The sequence below is a fragment of the Felis catus genome, chromosome D2, assembly GCF_018350175.1.
Source record: "Felis catus isolate Fca126 chromosome D2, F.catus_Fca126_mat1.0, whole genome shotgun sequence".
Lineage (NCBI taxonomy): Eukaryota > Metazoa > Chordata > Mammalia > Carnivora > Felidae > Felis > Felis catus.
Window position 1 is genome coordinate 6,790,562 of NC_058378.1, and position 18,922 is coordinate 6,809,483.

General features: G+C 50.0%; 1 protein-coding gene across 9 annotated transcripts in view; it reads right to left on the reverse strand.

Moving 5' to 3' along the window:
- Positions 1-18,922, reverse strand: part of SGMS1 (sphingomyelin synthase 1) — a 289,510-nt gene that overhangs the window by 108,344 nt on the left and 162,244 nt on the right. For 7 of the 9 annotated variants that reach the window (XM_045039869.1, XM_019814218.2, XM_045039864.1 and 4 more), the window contains 2 exons: positions 11,589-11,764; positions 9,872-9,952 (listed from right to left, as the gene is read on the reverse strand). The gene's annotated coding sequence lies outside the window, so the exon portion shown is untranslated. Of the gene's footprint in view, positions 1-9,871; positions 9,953-11,588; positions 11,765-11,889; positions 11,971-18,922 lie in introns of all 9 variants that reach the window. The other 2 variants (XM_045039865.1, XM_045039867.1) reach the window with 1 other exon arrangement.

Below are 18,922 nucleotides of genomic sequence, written 5' to 3' on the forward strand. Positions count from 1 at the left end.
GCGCCACTGCCGAGAGAGAGCGAACCGGATGCTTCCTAAAGGGAAGTACAGTTTACAAAAGAGTGTCATCACATAAAGTCTCAGTTCCTCCAGCACTGGCCCACTGAAGGAAACAGAGGCACTAAGTCATTTCACCTTCCGTTGCTGGAAAGGAACACACGTACACACATCTGCCAATCTTGCCAAAGTACCAGTTGCTCCTTAAAGACAAACATCTCTCGCAATGTACACGGTGCAGCCACGGGCCTCCACTGGGTCACCTGCAGGTGCTCGCAACTGTAAGTGGTAGCAAAGGGCAGTGCTTCGAGGCAACTCCCAACTACTAGAATCATCACGTGAATTTCTGTGTTTATTTGGTTTAAAATCTACACGTCATAAGATGCGTGCGTTAGAGCAAACTCCGGTCAAGAGTCGTTAATCCTCTTTCTTTTTTACAAAGTTTTTATTTTAATCATCGGGTATTCATCACAACAAGCGCACTCCTTAATCCCCATCGCCTTTTTCATCCATCTCCCCCCACCTCCCTTCTGGTGATCATCAGTGTGTTCTAAGAGTCATTCTCTCTCTCTCTCTCTCTCTCTCTCTCTCTCTCTCTCTCTCTCTCTCTCTCACACACACACACACACACACACACACACACACACACACAGTCACTAGCACCCTTTGATTTTGCTAATACATTTCTGCTTTTATGAACTGGAAATCAACACCACCATTGCTCTCAAAAAGGTATGTCCATGGGCCGCCTGGGTGGCGCAGTCGGTTAAGTGTCCGACTTCAGCCAGGTCACGATCTCGCGGTCCGTGAGTTCGAGCCCCGTGTCAGGTTCTGGGCTGATGGCTCAGAGCCTAGAGCCTATTTCCGATTCTGTGTCTCCCTCTCTCTCTGCCCCTCCCCCGTTCATGCTCTGTCTCTCTCTGTCCCAAAAATAAAAAATAAACGTTGAAAAAAAAAAAATTAAAAAAAAAAAGGTATGTCCTCAATCAGCTGTCCTACTATGTAATTATATTTATTATAATTGCCATGACAAAAACACAACTTCTTCAGTATTCCAAGTCTAAACAACCCCATAAGTTAGTCAGTATTCTTTAACTTGCAGGTAACAGAAATGGCACGTGGAGCATCATGGGTAAGAGAGAGGTGCATTGTGTGGACTGTAAGCAGCCCAGCAACAGGAAAGCCACAGGGCAGCTGGGCTTGAGGACGTACACGAAATGGCTCCAGCAGGGCAAAATGGCATCTCTGCTCCTACAGGTCGGTTCCATTCTCCCTTCCTGAAACCTGCCTTCTTCCACTTACCTCCCAGCTCTGCGCCTAAGAGGGATTATCCCATAGTTGGAATTTTTAAGATTCTCAGGAAAAACACGCCCACTCAGTGGTCAAGGTCCCAATTTTGGCCCGTCTACGCTGGAACTACATCGTTGGCTCAGCAGGAAGAGTTGTAAGTTCTCCAGAAGGTGAGTTTCCTTCTCAGGAGTAGAAAGGAGGGCTCATCTGTCTGCCCAAAAAAAACACCACCACCTGTCAAGACATTCCATTTTATGTCTGAGCAAGAGGTTATCTAAACAGTCAGTCCTCAACCTGGTAATAAATTACATTCTAAAAGTTCACTTCTAAGGTCTGGAGTCAATGAACCCTTAGGTGGTACCTGAAATGCATTTCACTAGAGATAAAATGTAGACATCGGCTTCTCTGGCCAGTCTTTAAAAGCCTATTTAACTTATGATGGATCCAAGTACAGTGTTAAAAATATTTCTGATACTGTACTCAAACCTCATTCTTCACACTGTTCCTACAGGAAAATGTACTTGAAATTCCACCTGGAACAAGAACAATACGCTCAATTTAATTCATGTGCTGAGCATCCAGTCATGACGGTGGCTCCTACTGTACAGATGTTACTTCCCATTTCAAGCGCACACAACACAGCAAGGCAGGTGTTAACAGCCGTACTGAGCCCACAAGGAAACTGGGCGTCAAGAAGGTTTTGATGCCCAAGGTCAACGGCTAAGATGAGTCAGAGCCGGCTTCAAAGCCATGTATGTTTGACCCCCAAGCTGGGGCTGTCATGTCTGATCTCCATAGCTGACAAACAGGCGTGGGCTTACAGTTGAGGAGACGGAGAGCTAACGTTTCAGACTCTGTAAATATTTAGATTCTCCTGCAAAAAACCGAAGGGACTAGTGGCCAGTCCCTTTCGATAACCAGACATTAACTTTCTATATCCTTCCCAACAGAGGAGACTTCTCTGTGTTAGAACAAAAGAAAATATTTCTCTGGGTGAGCCCTCAACTATACTGATTCTTATATTTACATGAAGATCATCGGGAAATCAAAGGTCAATAAATAGTGTCTTCAAAACAAAATTATTTTGCTCTGTTGAAAACAGAGGGCACTCTCTATTAAAATGCCCATCTAAGATGTTTTACAAGAAAATTAAAGTTGTTAAAATAACTAACGTCACAGTTATGCCAATATAAACGCAATGGGTGCATTTAACAACATGAACTGTGTTCTACGTTTGAAAAAAGTTTTTGGTTAGATAGTATCTAATACATACAAGAAAATACATTCAACATTATTTGTCAGGAAAAATGATATTAAAGTCAACAATCATGAACCTACCACCCAAACTTAAAAGCACACCATTACCAATAAATCGCAGCGGTTCCCTGAGTGTTCCTTCTGTCCGACTTGATGACCTTTTCTTTCTGCGTATATTGGACAAAAAAAGTTTGAAAGCCGTTGGTCCAAGATGGGACTTGAATAATAAATTAACCATGTGCCTTTTGAAGTCAAAGTGGAGAGGTGGTCAGAAGTAACAAGACAGAAAGTAGCTGAATTCAATCAGAGAGGAAGGGAGTGGCCAAATCATGCACTGTCTTAGCCCGGAAACTACTGGTTGGACAGACCTGTAGGAACTTTCGGTTTCTCTCCACGGTCCGAAGCCACACCTAGTCGCTAGGAACGTGAAGTCAAGTCAGATCTCCTGAACACCTGTCAGACTGTCAGACACGGGATCTGAAATAAGACAGTTCAACTCCGAATTGTCCCGAACGGAGGTAAGGTATTTACGAAGTCCACGCAGAGCCTTAACACGTCACGGAAAAAAGAACCAGTAACTTCAAGGGGAGAAAAAAATCAACAGAAACAGTCAATAATTTACTGAGAGTTTAATTTTGTTGTAATAAATTAATTAAATGTTAAGCAATTTATACGACGAGGAAAAATTTAGGATAATGTCCTGTGTGATGTTAAGCCGCTTGCAACACGTGTCAAAAGAAAGGACACAGACACTAATCTAGTGGATGAGCTGGTACAAATGGTTTCAGCACAAACGCAAGTGGGGAGTAAGGAAATCTAGCATTCGGCACAAACTACACAGTGCAGTAAACACGGGTTGAGGAGGAGGAGAGAAGGGGGAAGATGAGCTTAGGTGGCGGAGAGCAAAGCCACTCCAAGGGTGTCATGAGGATGGCAACAGAGCGGGTTCACCTCCGAGCACGGCCCGCCAGTGACCACGTGACACTGTCTCTAGGACCCAGCCGCCTGCCTTGTTTTACCACTTCCGGATACGCGGCGCCCAGCTCGAAGATTCCTGAGGCTGGGGGCCGGGACTGGACGTCCAGCCCTTGACCCGGGATATGTCCGACAAGTGTCTGAAGAAGGAAATGAGGGGCAAGGGGGGCCGCCCCAAATACCTAGTTAAATGTCTTACTGAAGGGGTAACGTGTGATGAAGGTTCACCTCGACAGTTTAGGGGACAGACTGCAACACGACAGCGGGAACGCATCGGTTCGGGCTAAATTACGCTGCGGCATCACAGAGCACCAACGACAGAGAAAGGCTGTCTCTGTCTAATTTCTGGCTCCTGTTTGGTTCCTTGGAACTGAGCTGTGGCTACCCATGTGCTCCTCCCCGGGACGGAGGGGGAAGGAGCACCCCTCCCTGGGACGTGCAGGCCTCGTGGCGGGGACAGGAGCGACGCGACAGGCCTCCTCTGCTGCTGGGAAATGGCATGTGTCGTCACTAGTCACACTTTTTCGGCCAAAATAAGTCCTCTGGCCAAGATGGCCACGGGGGTCAACCCCCCCTGGGGTGGGAAAGCGGAACCCTCCCCCCCTCCCCCCTCCCCCCTCCCAAAGGGAAGGAAGGTGGCCGGAAAGCTCTGGCAATAGCAGTAACACAATCTCCCAGGAAGGGAAGGGAAAATGGCTCAGGAAGTGCTTTCTTCCCATTGGTGATGACCAAAGAAGCTGTCCCTCCATGTCACCTGTCAGGGATCGTCTTACTAGGGCCTCACGACCCTCCCGCCCCAAGCCCTCAGCTCCAACATCAAGTCCGGGGATGCCCCCCCCAAGCCAGCCTCCGAGGCCTCTGTTTTACCTGCAAAATGGGGGGAATCCTGCACTCTCCCTGAGAAGGGGTTTGAGACGTGCTTCAGTAAAACCGTGCATTTAAAACACAAGCAGGGGCACCGGAGTGCTCAGTCGATTAAGTGTCTGACTCGTGGTTTCGGCTCAGGTCATGATCTTGCGGTTTCGTGGGTTTGAGCCCCACGCCAGGGTTTTGCGCTGGCGACAAGGAGCCCCCTTGGGATTCTCTCCCCCTCTCTGCCCCTCCCCCACGTGCACTCTCTCAAAATAAATACATGAACTTAAAAAAACAAGTAAAACACACAAGCGCATAAAAGCACCTAGTAAATATAAGATAGTATTATTATTAAATTATGATACTTCTCTCCTAATCTGTATCTTTCCCAAAGCATCTTTAAATTTTACTCAGTTTGTTAAAAAGTGTATAAAGCACATGTATTAATGATGTTTCCTTTGCTTTTCAAACCTGCCGGCTCCTCTGCTCTCAGTTTTTTTCTACACATGCGCACGCGCGCGCACACACACACACACACACACACACACACAAACACACTCACACACACACAAACATATACACAAACACACACATACACTCACACACACTCTCATGCACACACACACACACATACACACAAAAACACACTCACACACATATACACAAACCCACACATACACTCACACACACTCTCATGCACACACACACACTCACACAAACATACACACAAAAACACACACACACAGACATATACACAAACCCACACATACACTCACACACACTCTCATGCACACACACACACAAACATACACACAAAAACACTCACACACACAGACATATACACAAACACACATACACTCACACACACTCTCATGCACACACACACACTCACACACACAAACATACACACAAAAACACATACACACAGACATATACACAAACACACACACACACTCACACACACAAACATACACACAAAAACACTCACACACACAGACATATACACAAACACACACATACACTCACACACACTCTCATGCACACACATACACATACTCACACACATACAATCTCTTCCCAATCTCCATTACTTGTTCACTCCCCGACTGGCCGGTTGCTTAAGGCTCTCCAGAAGTTTTGGAAAGAAGAACTATTAATTATCTATCATCTATAACTAATATCTAATTACCCGTTATCCATAACAATTAACTAGTTAATTCTTCCCACAATAAGGGAAATTAAGGAAAACTGAAGACACTCAGAATGTTCATTGGAAGTAGGAGCTAGATTCCAATGTGGCTCCAGACAAGGGTCAAGGACAAGGGTGTGACCTGGAAGGTCCCATCTCTCTCAACATGCGGATCCACTTGCCTTGCCCCAGAATGACACCTTCCTCCCCCACCTCTGCCTCACACTGCTCCTTCCAGCTACAGCGCTAAGCACTGCCCGACTCTGTTCCAAGTTCCTGCGCGTGTAACTGGGCAAGTGCGCCACAACGCATGCTCAGAGAGGTCCGTCACAGCCGGCTTTACCGGAATGGAAAGTTGAGCACGACCAAAATGCCCACCACTGGGGGACTGGGTATACACATCACAGACCCCATAACACGTGAAGTGCCGTATGACGACAACAAACACGACGTAAGTGTGTGTTTATTAACGGTGGCATGCTTTCAGTACACTGTCAATCAACTCAGGTGTTAAAACGGTATTTAAAACAAATAATCTGTTTTAGGAAGGAAAAAAGGATGAATCTAATCCAGGCTCAGAAAGAGTAGGGCAGAATACCGAAACAAAACAAAACAAAGCAAAAAAACAATGTTACTGATGGTGTCTCTAGGCAGTGATGATATCGATGAATTTTTCCAGTCTGAATAATGTTCACATTTTAAAAGTTCTTTCCAATTAGCACTGGTTAACTTTTAGAATTTTTAAAATAGGTATTTTAACTAAAAGGCATTACGCACGGGGTGTCTGGGTGGCTCAGTCCATTAGGCGTTGTGGACTCTTGATTTGGGCTCGGGTCGTGATCTCACAGTTCGTGAGTTCGAGCCCCATGTTGGCCTCTGCACTGACGATGTAGAGCCTGCTTCGGATTCTCTCTCCCACTCTCTCTCTGCCCCCTGTCCCCAGTGCATGCACATGCGATCTCTCTCTCTCTCTCTCTCAAAAGTAAATAAACTTAAGAAAACCAGAAAAAGGCATTACTCACAAAACACCCACTTCAGATGTCATCTGCTCCTAAAACTCTCCCTGGCCTCATCACTTCTGCCACACAGGTAACTTCTCTCTCCTGTTGAGTTTCCAGAGTAGTTAATATACCTCTAATGACACTGACTGCATTTGTTTTGAAATCACAGCTTACTATGTTTGCACTTGATCGGTTTTGACGTGGAATGAGCCGTCTTATTTGTACTGGAATCCACCCCCATAACCCACAAGTCCTAAGTCCCGAGCAAACTTCTGAGTGCGGTGACTGGACATCACGCAAGGCTGTACCATTTACACATCTGAAGACCACACACCTAACAGCTCCCTCATCAAACACTCATCTACACTAGGGATGTCCAGAAATAGCATCGGGTCCATTCTGGGGGAAGAAATTATACATCAGAATATTTTCTGCACGGTGAGGTTTCTCTGTTGGTCATTTTTCCCATGTCTGCTTTCACAGCCACCAAAGACACCCTTATTCAACTTGAGACATGGGTCAATATTTCCTTTTTTAAACCAATTTTAATGTTTATTTATTTACTTTTGAGAGAGAGAGAGAGAGAGAGAGAGAGAGCGAGAGCACAAATTGGGGGGGAGGGGAGGGCGGGGGAAGGACAGAGACAGAATCTGAAGCAGGCTCCAGGCTCTGAGCTGTCAGCATAGAGCCCAACGTGGGGCTCGACTCATGAACTGTGAGATCATGACCTGAGCCCAAGTCAGACGCTTAACCGGCTGAGCCGCTCGGGTGCCCCATGACGTGGGTTAATATTTCTTATCCAGAGGCAAAGGTCTCCAATTTCTATCCATCAGTTTCTACTTGAAATGGACAAGAATTACTTTAGCAATAATCCAAGCCCGTCCTTGACTCAGTAGGAACTATAAATATCTATTGTTTTAGGAGGAAATAAGAGAACTAAGTGTTTTAAGATTAGGTAAATCTGTTTCAGGGAACCGACAGAAACGAATGTTTTGAAATATGCAAGGCATTTTTTTTTTAAGGTTCAACGAAGAATGTGTTTTGAGAGCTAGGTGGGTGAGATTTAAAAAAAACAACCACCGCAATCTTAGCTGTTCCTTAGCAATCTCAGGCTCCAACTGTTTCCTTCTCAAGGGCGAGCTAGAACACTAAACAAACTGCTTCTGGAAGAAACTCTGAGCAATCTGGTCCAGTTTCCGTTCGGCCCTCCATTCTCCTCCCCAAGATTTTCATCAAGCCTGTGGGAACCTGAAACCGCCCAGATACCGTCTCGTTTTGTTTCTCTCCCTCTGCAGACAACTCACTTTCATTAAAGCTTCCTTTCTGAACCAAAGCAAACCTACGTGCCACCGTGAGTGAGGAGGACCCCCGCCTGCTCGTCCCCGATGAGAGGTGGACTCAGGGGAGCACAGCAAAGGGACAGAAGAGACTCGAGACTGACTCAACCACAAGCACGGTCACCGCGCAGCCAGAAGAGACGAGGGGTCCCGCGCCAGTTACGAAGCCGAGGCCGTGCCCGGAGGACTCCAGTCACACGCCTAAGAACAGAGGTGGACGTTCGAAACCCGTCTCAGGACTGGTCTTCAACCCCAGAAGGCATGGGCGCAGGACGGCCTTGAGGTTCCAAAGCAAACCGTGCTTTTATCCACCAAATCAAACTCTTACCACCGGAGCTGAGACAGGCACCTGAAGAACTGTGGCTGAAACACAGCTTCACAGGAAACGTACCGCCCGTGGTGCTGTTCACACCGGTCCGCTGAGGGCAGATGGTCACGCTCTCGGGGTTTTTGGCAAGCCCGTGGGGAAACACAGCCATCGCTAAAGCTTGGATTGTACAAAGATACAACTCAAATAAACGAGACTACAGGCAGAGGCAACAAGTGGTCAGACCTCGTCACGGGGGGCTACGCTCAGGGTGTTCTGGGCACTGCGGTACGTGGCCGGTAGCAAAGTGCGGGCTGCGGTGTTCCTGCCCAGCCACGCTTCCTGGTCCTCCCACACGTGGGGGAGTATTTACGCCACAGAAATCTCCCCCTCCTCCCGTCCTCCCTCCCGACTGGGCCAAGTCCTAACATCCGCCCGCGTGTCGATTATCGATACGTCCAGTACTATAACCCACGACTGCCGACAGGAGCAGGAAGTTGAGCTGGCCAACTGGACTCACAATATGGGCTTATCATCTGGAAGCCGTGATACAAATCTAAGGAACAAAAGCGATTCCGGCGGACCCTTGAACAGCCCTGGGTCGGGGATGCCAACTTCCCGCACAGTCAGAGCCCCCTGTACCGCTTTTGACTCTCCAGAAACGTTAACCACTGGCAGCCCACTGCTGACTGAAGCTTTACTGATAACACACTCAATTAACACACATCTTGGATGTTATGTGTACTGTATGCTGTATTTTTATAGCAAAGCAAGCTGGAGGAAATGCTATGGAGAAATCCTAAGGAAGAGAAAACCCGTTTATTCAAGTACTGTACTGTAAAAGAAAAAAAAAAAAACAAAACTGTGGACAAGTGGACCCGGGTGATTCAAAGCCGTGTTGCTCAACGGTTAGCTGTACTTTTACGGTGGCCCTATAATGTCCTAGTCATAGCACAAAGTACTGCCCGCAGCCTTTTGCTTTATGAGCGGGATTATCAAATCCAACACACTGATGAGTCAACTCAGCTCGAGGGGCTGAGTAACCACTAAACAGCACAACAGCAAGAGTCAGGCCTCCGACTGTGTGACTCAGAAATACACAACCTTTTCACTAGGCAACCCCGTGCACTGACATTATCATCATCATAATGAAACCAAAATCAACCACATTTAACTGTCAGATAACCAGCAACCATTAATGCCACAGATGTGTATAAGAGGAGATGCACCGAGAGGGTGCAGACAAGGAGCTCTATTTAATCACAGTTGCCAAGTTCAAGTTTCTTCATATTAACCTCCAAAACGTACCCACCAAAAGGTGGTAAGAAATGGGGCCCGTGGAACCGAGGGGAACATGAATATCTGTGTTTGAGAAGAGCTTATTGAGAAGAGGTTAATATAAAAGGAATCTTGCCTTAATCCCTTAAATACTTAGGCTCTATCTCCCCAACCACTGTTCCCGACCTAAAATGACACGCTTACCAGAAAGAAGAATCGCTCAAATGTGAGCATGAGTTTTTTGAAGTGTTTGGGTATTTCTTTTTTAAACATTTTCTCTTTCAGACTTTTCAGTCATTTGATCGTGCTATGCTTTTGCCATAGTCTCTTGTGGAACATTCACCCGGTAACCGGAAGACTTCCAAGGGGCCAACAAAATTTTACTTACTGATTATTTAAGAAAATTCTTGTCATCTTGGCTTCCTATAAGTCACCAGCTTCTCCCATCATGACAGTATATTTCCATCACCTGTCGTGAGGAGAAAGGATCTGATGAGGTACAAGTCTCAGAAAGACCCATTTCTGGGTTTCTGTGTTCTTTTTCTGTTCTCCGTGACCAAAACATGGAGAAAAATAGCCATCTCTTCCTTTGCCCTCAAAATCAAAAAGGAAGGAGACAATAACAACAGAGAGAGAGAGACAGACAAACGTAACCCCAAGGGAAAACAAAAAATTTAAAGAGCAGTATTTCTACTGCTGGGGTTTGGGGAAGTGAACCCCTAAAATGCCCTCCCGTACGTTCTGGGGAAGAACTTTTAGTCTGTTGCCTGGGAGGAAGCGTATCAGAGTCGTCTCCCTCCCGGCCCCACCCCTCCTGGCACATTCTCACAGTGAGCAACGAATGTGTCTGGGGGGATCCCAGGAAACCCTGGCTCAGCGCTCAGCCGCTGCACTGGGCGGGGCAGCAAGGAGCTCCCTCCGGCCCTCCGCAAGGACAGCAACAGCGGCCGGCTTGTCTCCAGCAGGAGCTGGAGGACTGGGTCAAGGCTGCTGGAGTTGAACTCTGTTTCAGTTTCAGAGAAGGAGGTAATTGAAGCCTGCGAGGCTTCAACCCTGCTTTACCAGTAATTAAGCGACCATCTGTGTTGATTCCCATTTGGATCCTGGCTCTATTTCTCCAATTGTCTACAATTTACAGAACAGGAAAGATCAACCACGAGGGGATCCAGGCCCCCACCCTCAACAGGACACCACACGGTTGACACCGTGGCTCCAGGTCCCACCGCTTCCTGGCCACGTGACCTTGGGGAAGTCCATTCATCTCTTCCCAGCCCCGATTTCTACTTTTCTGAAAGAGGGTCAAATGCCCCCTAGTATACTGTGTCGTTGAGAACATTCAATTAGAGGAAGGATAAAATCTGCTGAGCCAAGCATGCTTTGATCCGACAAGGGTATTGGCCCAGGACCCGGGACACCCACCGCTCAAGGATCAGATTTGCTAACTTACCCATGCGTACAATTCAAATATTGGAGATTCACGTAAGTCACGGAGCATGTCACATGCTCAACAAAGTGCCTTCCTTCTTCCAAGAGCAAGGCATTCAGAACAATGCTTTACTTTCAATTTTTAAATTTCGTAACACTTTAGGGTCTATGTCCCTAAAAGGGACAGGAAGTTCTGCTTTGTTTCCCTTCACAGGGGAGCTCCAAACGAAAACACAACACCTCTGCCAGGCAGAATGCAACTATTGCTTATTTTACACGAAGAATGTATAGCTTTAAGTGGACAAGATGTACAAAACGGGAACCTGTTTCTCTGAGGCCTCAGTGTTGTCATTCAGGGAGAAGAGATGCACGCTAATTATGAAATGGCTGCACGCGCTGAGGCGCCATGAGAGACACTGTCGTCTCGGTTATGGAATAGACGGAAGCCTCAAGTTCTCCAAACCGGAAGGGTGTGCGTGTGCACGTGCGTGCGTGTGTGTGTGCGCATGTGTGTGTGAGACTAAGGGGGGGGGGCATAAAGAAAGGAGAGAACGGACCAAATGCCACAGAAATCCAGAGAGCCTCCTAGTAACAAAGAAATCTGCCCAGCAGGGAAGGACTGGAGAGTCAAGGTCTTAGAGATTACACCCAGCACTGAGAGGACGGAGTGCCAGGCTTACCGGCTAGCAAGAGCTCTGTATGCTGGTCGCTTGGCACGGAAGACTCTCAAAACCACGGACAGTGGAGAAGGGTCGGACACGGGCTTGAGCAACAGGCTTGAACGCCACTCCTGATGTGCACCCACAGGGTGCTCTCTGCCGGGCTACCGAATCCTTCCAAGCCTCAGTTTCCAGGCCTGCAAGACAGGGATATCGACACATAGTGTGGTGAGAAGTTACACAGATCAGAGATAATGCATATTCAGTGCCCATCGGAGCCTATGTCCCCACGACATGACGGTCAACGATCGTGTTTACTTACTAATGCAAGTACGGTAGCCTGTTAAATTCACGGCTCCAACTGCAATGATGGCTTAGACCCCTTCAAATCCAGACTCCTTCCCTATGTGAACATTTTGGAGAGAGGTTCAAATCAGACTTTGGACAAGAACATCAAACTTTCTGAAGCTGCTCTGAAAGGAGTGTCAAATAAAAACGCCCAGGGCGCCTGGGTGGCGCAGTCGGTTAAGCGCCCGACTTCAGCCAGGTCACGATCTCGCGGTCCGTGGGTTCGAGCCCCGCGTCGGGCTCTGGGCTGATGGCTCAGAGCCTGGAGCCTGTTTCCCATTCTGTGTCTCCCTCTCTCTGCCCCTCCCCCGTTCATGCTCTGTCTCTCTCTGTCCCAAAAATAAATAAACGTTGAAAAAAAAAATTTTAAATAAAAACGCCCATCTTAGGGGACAGCCTTCACTCATGTGCACATAGAAAGCCCTCGCTGTGCATTTGTGAGCATTCCTCATATCGGCACCGCGTTTCTTTTCTTGATGCTAAATCTTGAAAGAGGGAATGAATCATTTCCACCGGTGCTAATCCTTCTGGTGTGCAATGCAATGCCAAGTACTCGGCGGGCATCTGCGGGAAAGAAAAGCCACACCGAGGATGGCAGGCGGCTTGTCACCAAGGCTAGCTTCACATTCCGGCCTCACCAACAACAGTATGGATCTGTCAGCTGTGTTTTCCAGGAAAAAGAAAAAGACCCACAAGAGAGGCAACACCAACTTTTTTGTTTAGTTTATTTATTTTGACAGAGAGAAAGAGAGCATGTGAGCATGAGAGGGGGAGGGGCAGAGAGAGAGGGAGAGAGAGAGAGAATCCCCAGCAGGCTTCTCGATGTCAGCGCAGAATCCGGGACGGGGCTCGAACACACGAACCACGAGATCATGACATGAGCTGAAATCAAGAGTCGTACGCTCAACTGACCAGGCCCCCCTGGCGCCCCAACACCAACTTTTAAACAGAACTTTCTATGTGAAAAACAGTGCTCCTTGACCCCGCCTACACCACCCTGTTTGGGACACACCCCGGTGATGCTGACTGCTCGGAATAAGTTGATTACTCTTTTTTTACCCTCAAAACCAGCATACAATGCACACAAGAAAATCTGTCTTGTTACAGGTTAGAGCTGATTTTTTTTTTCCCACAAGACCTGCTGTCCTCACTTCAATGGAAACTATTTTAATAGGTTCATGGCATGAAATTCCTCCTCCAAGTCAGTACTTTACCACCATGGTGGTTATTCGCAAGAATCAGCGACTTCCGCTACTGACGTTAACGAACGACCCATCTGGCAGCAGGTGCTGTGCTAAGTCCGGGGGTGGGAGAAGGGGTCGTACGTGCTTGAGGTGAAGTGCATTTAAAGGAACGCAGTGCAGTGGTAGTTTCACCAGAATACGAGCCATTAACTTAGCTGCCGCACTTAGAATAACCTGGATGTGGGACTCCTGGCTGAGCATGTTGACAGCCCAGCCCTTCTCGATCCTGCTTCTTATACGACGTGAAGATTCCACAGCCGCCGTGCAAACACCTGTCTGAGGAGAACGACTCCTGTTTTGCAGGGAGGCTCCGGCCCGCAGGGGCAAGGACGGCACTTGCACGGGCACCGAGGCCGCGCAAGTGGATGAAAGCTCGGGTGCCCCCGAGGCGTGTCGTTTCGGACCCTTCGCCCCTTTTCCCCCAGGGAGTTAGTTCGCTAAGACAGGTCCGAGCTTCCTCGCAGGGCGACAGCGTCCTACGGTCATCAAGAGCATGTGCTTTGGGGACGCACAGAGCCAACAAAGCCCCTGGGCGTGCTGCTGAATGGCTGTAAGCCTCGCCTTCCTCCTCGAGAGACTCTGCCAGCAGCAGCACCACAGCTCAGTGCGGTGACACGGGCTCCGAGACAGGGCGCCCGCAAACGCTTTAGTGAAGCCCACGGCAAACAAGGTCTCGTTGGATGCTGCCGCTGCTGGAGGAAGTCCACCATCTCCGTCCCGGGGAGGCCAGCAGGGACGGGCAATGTCACCGAAACAAGAGGTGTCCTCGTGAGCTCAAGTATCTGCAGCCACCTTGCCAGGAGGCCAGAAGAGGGCTTGAAGAAACGGTTCACCTGGCAGTCACACGCAGGCCGCTCGGATCGTTACACATACAGATCTTGGGAGCGAAGACAGAGCGGCAGCCCCCAAGAGGTCTGTTGGCCAGTGGAAAACCCGGAAACGTTCACACCCAGCACACAGAAACAAAACGGAATCACACGCTCGACACCGCCCAGCTACTAAATGGCAGAGCTGGGGTTCGAACCCAGGCGGCCGGGCTTGGCTCCCGCCGCTTCACCCCGACAGCACAACACGGCCCCCCCACGGCGAGGACGAGCAGCAAGACAGGAACCAAGAGCAGGCCCGAGAAAGACAAGAAACGCCCCGAACACACATGCCTGAAGAGATGATGATACCAGACATCAGTTAACAGAGCCGAAGAGTAAGAGGGCGGAAACCACTAACGATTCTAAATGAGAAACTCAAGCGCGGTCACGGCGAGAGACCGTAGGAGGACGGCACCGGGAACATGAACTCACCCTGGGGTTCAGCACGTGCTTGGAGATGGCAGTGACCAGAGACACCAAAGCAGAAAGGACCCCACTCGGGTCCTTGATGTAAAGCACATTATGACCCAGAAACGCCTGCTAGGGAATGTGTCACACGCTCTAAGTGCCAGCCGTCCCGGGAGGCTCACAAGGGATAGCTCCTGGCCCCCCCCCCCCCCCCCCGTCCTTGCATCTCTGCAGCAGAGAAGGAGGAAAGGCCGCCCCCGGTGGCTGGACTGTCTGTGGGCGGGAGGAAGGAAAGGAGGCGGAAGGGACGAGAAGCAAGCTCCCGGTGAAGAGGGAAAATGCACAGACAGGGTGGTGTCCACACGCCCAGGCGGCCTCAAATGTGGCCGGCTCCAACGGCCCCAAGGCCCCTGTGTCTCACCACCCACGTCTGTGTCACAGCCGCCCCCTGAGCAGGGTAAGGCCTGAGATTCTTCGTGACGGACGGAGCAAGCGAACATCACGAGATACATCCGGTTACCTCCCGGAAGCCTGGAGTGTCCATTCGTCCATTCGGCTGCAAGATTCCCTCCCTCGCTGGCTTTGAGGAAGAGCCACGCGAGGGCAGCGTCCGGCTCACGGCTAACACGGAGCAGGGCCTCGGTCCCAGAGCCCACGAGAGACCGCCAACAGTCCCGGGAGCCGACGAGGAAAGCCTTCCCCGGTCGAGCCTCACGTGACACAGCAGCTCTGGCAGACGCCTTGACTGCCGCCCTAAACTCGTCCCCCGCGAAATCACACCCGGACTCCCGACCCGCAGACGCCGCGAGACAGCGTGTGCGCTGAGTAAGCCGGTTTGCCGCGACAGTGTTCTGCGGCTCCAGGTAACTCATACGGAAGGGAAGTCGGCAAGGGAGGCTGACGCAACCACGGGCGCCTCCGAGACAGGAGGGGGAAGGAAGAGGGAGGCCCCGGGGCCGGGGCACGGGAGAGGGGCCTACCCATCCACGGTCTCTGACTCAGACCCGAGACTCCTCTCTGACCGCACATGTCCTCTCAGCCTGTTCCTGCCACACAGAGGATGTAACGGAACATGCTGACCAAGGAAGCAGCGGCCTTACAAATGGTGGTCTGGTCACCCGGCGGCCCTGCAAAGGCTATTATTGAACATGCCGAACACGTGCACATTTAAAGCAGCAAGAGGATTTCTTTTTAATGTGTATTTATTTTTGAGAGAGGGAGAGACAGAGCGTGAGCGGGGGAGGGGCAGAGAGAGACGGAGACACAGAATCCGAAGCGGGCTCCGGGCTCTGAGCTGTCAGCTCTCCAGGGCCCCACACGGGGCTCAAACCCACCACGAGATCATGACCTGAGCCGAAGTCGGACGCTCCACCGACTGAGCCACGCCGGCGCCCCCGGCAAGAGGATTTTGATCACCACAGGCGCTACGCTGGGATCCTACCCCTCGTAAAACAATTTGAACGAAAGAGTGTTTCAAATGTGATGGAACAGACTTCAGCACTTTATGAAACTCATGTTCAGAGATACGAGCTGGAGACTTTCTGTATTAGTGGTTTTGAGAACAGCATAAGAAGTAAAACATCCAAAGTCCCATCTAACTCTTGCTAGTAGGGGCTCCTTAAGAACCAAATAGAAATGTTCTCAAGTCCCCTGAGCAAGTACCAGTAACTTTTACAAAGCAACCCAAGAGGAGTTCCCAAGCGGAGCACGTAGCTAAGACTAACTCACTGAGCCAGGGACCTCTTACCGCAACAGGCCCCCTCGCTGCCCGCAGACACCGGTCGGGGGATGGACAACTGCATCGTTTCAGAGCCGGGGAATCCTCGTTCATCTCCCAGGCCTAGCCTCGCCGTGACAGGTGACGACACACGGGACCCAAACACTCCAAGCGGCCGACCCGTCCAGGCTCACTCAGAAGCGCGGAACCCGGACCTCCTGTTTCCCCGGCCCCCTCGTCCCCCCGTCGACCCGACTCCAGCTTCAACCAGGAACAGCGAAGTCAGTGGGATCAGATATTCCGTGAGGGACAAGCCTGGAGAGGCCTTTCCACGACGCTGTCAAGCTCCTACTTGGAAACAGCGAGCTCTGTGGCAAGAGAAAGAAACGACCTCGAGGACCCGTTCGTATTAAACGTGCGCTTCATTTCCCAAAGCGAGGCCCGGCGTTTTCGGAGGAAACGGAGATGCCCCTAAAGTCGGCTGCCTTTTCTTACCAATGATCTGCTTTTTTCCTTTGTATTTTTTAAAAAAAATTTTTTTTCAACGTTTATTTATTTTGGGGACAGAGAGAGACAGAGCATGAACGGGGGAGGGGCAGAGAGAGAGGGAGACACAGAATGGGAAACAGGCTCCAGGCTCTGAGCCATCAGCCCAGAGCCCGACGCGGGGCTCGAACTCACGGACCGCGAGATCATGACCTGGCTGAAGTCGGATGCTTAACCGACTGCGCCACCCAGGCGCCCCTTTTCCTTTTTAAATACACACGAGGTGGGGAAGAGCGGCTGGCGCCGGCGTGTCCCTCCCGCTGCCTCACACAGCCCCGCCAAGAAGCCCACGGACCCGTCCCACGGACCCATCCCACGGACACTCCGGGCTTCCCTCCGATGGCGGAGCGCTGTGCTCCGGGCTGCGCGTCGGGAGCCGTTGACCCAAGCAAGTCGAGTGTCCTCGTGTCTCTGGCAGAAGTGACCTCATCTGAGCCAGCAGACAACCGCAGACAGGGGGACCCCTCACGTGTGGGAAGCTGTTAGGAACGCAGACCGGAGTTCTCTTTTCTGCGAGAAACTTCCGTGTTTAAAATAAGCAGCAGCTTGCTTTTGTGCATGATGACACGGCCCCTACCCCAGCAGCGGGCATTACCAAAGCAAAGCGGTGCGACGGCTGTCCCCAGGTCACAGCCCTCCAGAACTCCCGTCACGGGACCCTTCCCACAGCCTAAAAGCAATTAAAACAAACAAACAAACAAACAAACAAAAAATGGTGGTCATTCATTCACCATTCTCCTTCCTAATCTTTTCCTCAGGACCAAGAATAAATACGTGTTTAAAACAAAGCAAGAAGAACGAAAGGCTCATTTCCTCGCTTGGAGCTGGCAGTCTTGTCTCCTCGGCATGGACTTAACCCACTACGGGTGTTACCTGGACAGGACGGTATCCAACCTGCATGTTTTAAATGCACGTGAGCGCCCGGACAGAGTATTACTGATACAAATATTGCTGCAACTAAAACAAACTGCTCACCGCACGCGGGCCTCTCTTCCAAATGTTTCACGCGCACTAACTCACTGACGCGGACGACGGCATGAGGAGTGGGGACGCTATCATTATCCTGGCTTGACAGAAGAGGAAACTGAGGCCGAGTTACTGAGAACGCAGGCACGGTTATTCAGGGACCACCCACTCAGCAGAGGGCTGGCAGGAACCCCCTACTCCCTGTGGCCTCAGGTTTCCATCTGGAACCTTCCCTGGGAGAAGGGAAAGAAAACCCGCTGGGTTTTACTTCTCATTAAACCTCTTTCTGGAGGGCTAACCACCACTGGTCCGCCCGCCGGTCCGAAGACCGATGAGAAACAGAGGCACCAGCCCATCTGTCCATCCTCACAAACCCTGACACAAGGCAGTTCTAAAGCCCAAATGGGTGGTGGCAAGATCTTTGAGGAAAAAGGTAAATATTTCTTTTATGGAAAAGGAAACCCAAAGGGATGCGAGTACGTAAGCGACTCGACTCGTGCAACAACATGTCTGCAGAGTGCGTCCTTCTAGAACACTCTTCTACCTCGCCGTCAGGTGCCATCTGAAAGACGAGGTCATTCCTCTACTTTCTTCTCTGTGTTAGATCTAAAAACACGATCTCCTTCCCAAATGCGTGAAACGCACGCAAGCAACCTTGGCCGCTGGAGCACCCTAATCTAAGTGGCCGAGAATTCCTGGGCGTCAGTCGCTGCGTTATTCATACACGACGGCCGAGGGATGCCGGTGGCGTATACTGCCTCCGGCCTGGCAAAGCCTGAGTTTTTATCAGCTGCACGATACTTCCACCGCAGACAAGGATGGGGACAAAATTTCCACCCACGCTCTGTCATCCGGGAATAAAAAGGGCTCTAATTCCCTGGCTTATCACTTGAACTTGCGTGTACTCTCCAAACGCAGTGCTTCCGGTTTTCAAAATACACTCAAAGGGCTTTCGTTCAGGAAAACTGGTTTGTGTGCGCGTGTGTGATGGAGGTACTTTAATGCAGATAACATGAGCTTCGTGCTTTCCTACTCACACCGTATTTAATAAGAATAGTTTCCTTGGTGTTGCCTGAGCCAAAATCTCGAAATAAAAACAGGCCGCATTTGTTCCACAATAAGTTGAAAACCAGCATTCTCTTTTTCCCAGAGGTACTAACAGGAAGGAAGCCGGCCACCCGGCACGGTCAGCCCTACGGAGAAGGACGAATCACAGACACAACAGCACTTCTGTCCCTTCGTCCTCCCAACCACCCTGAT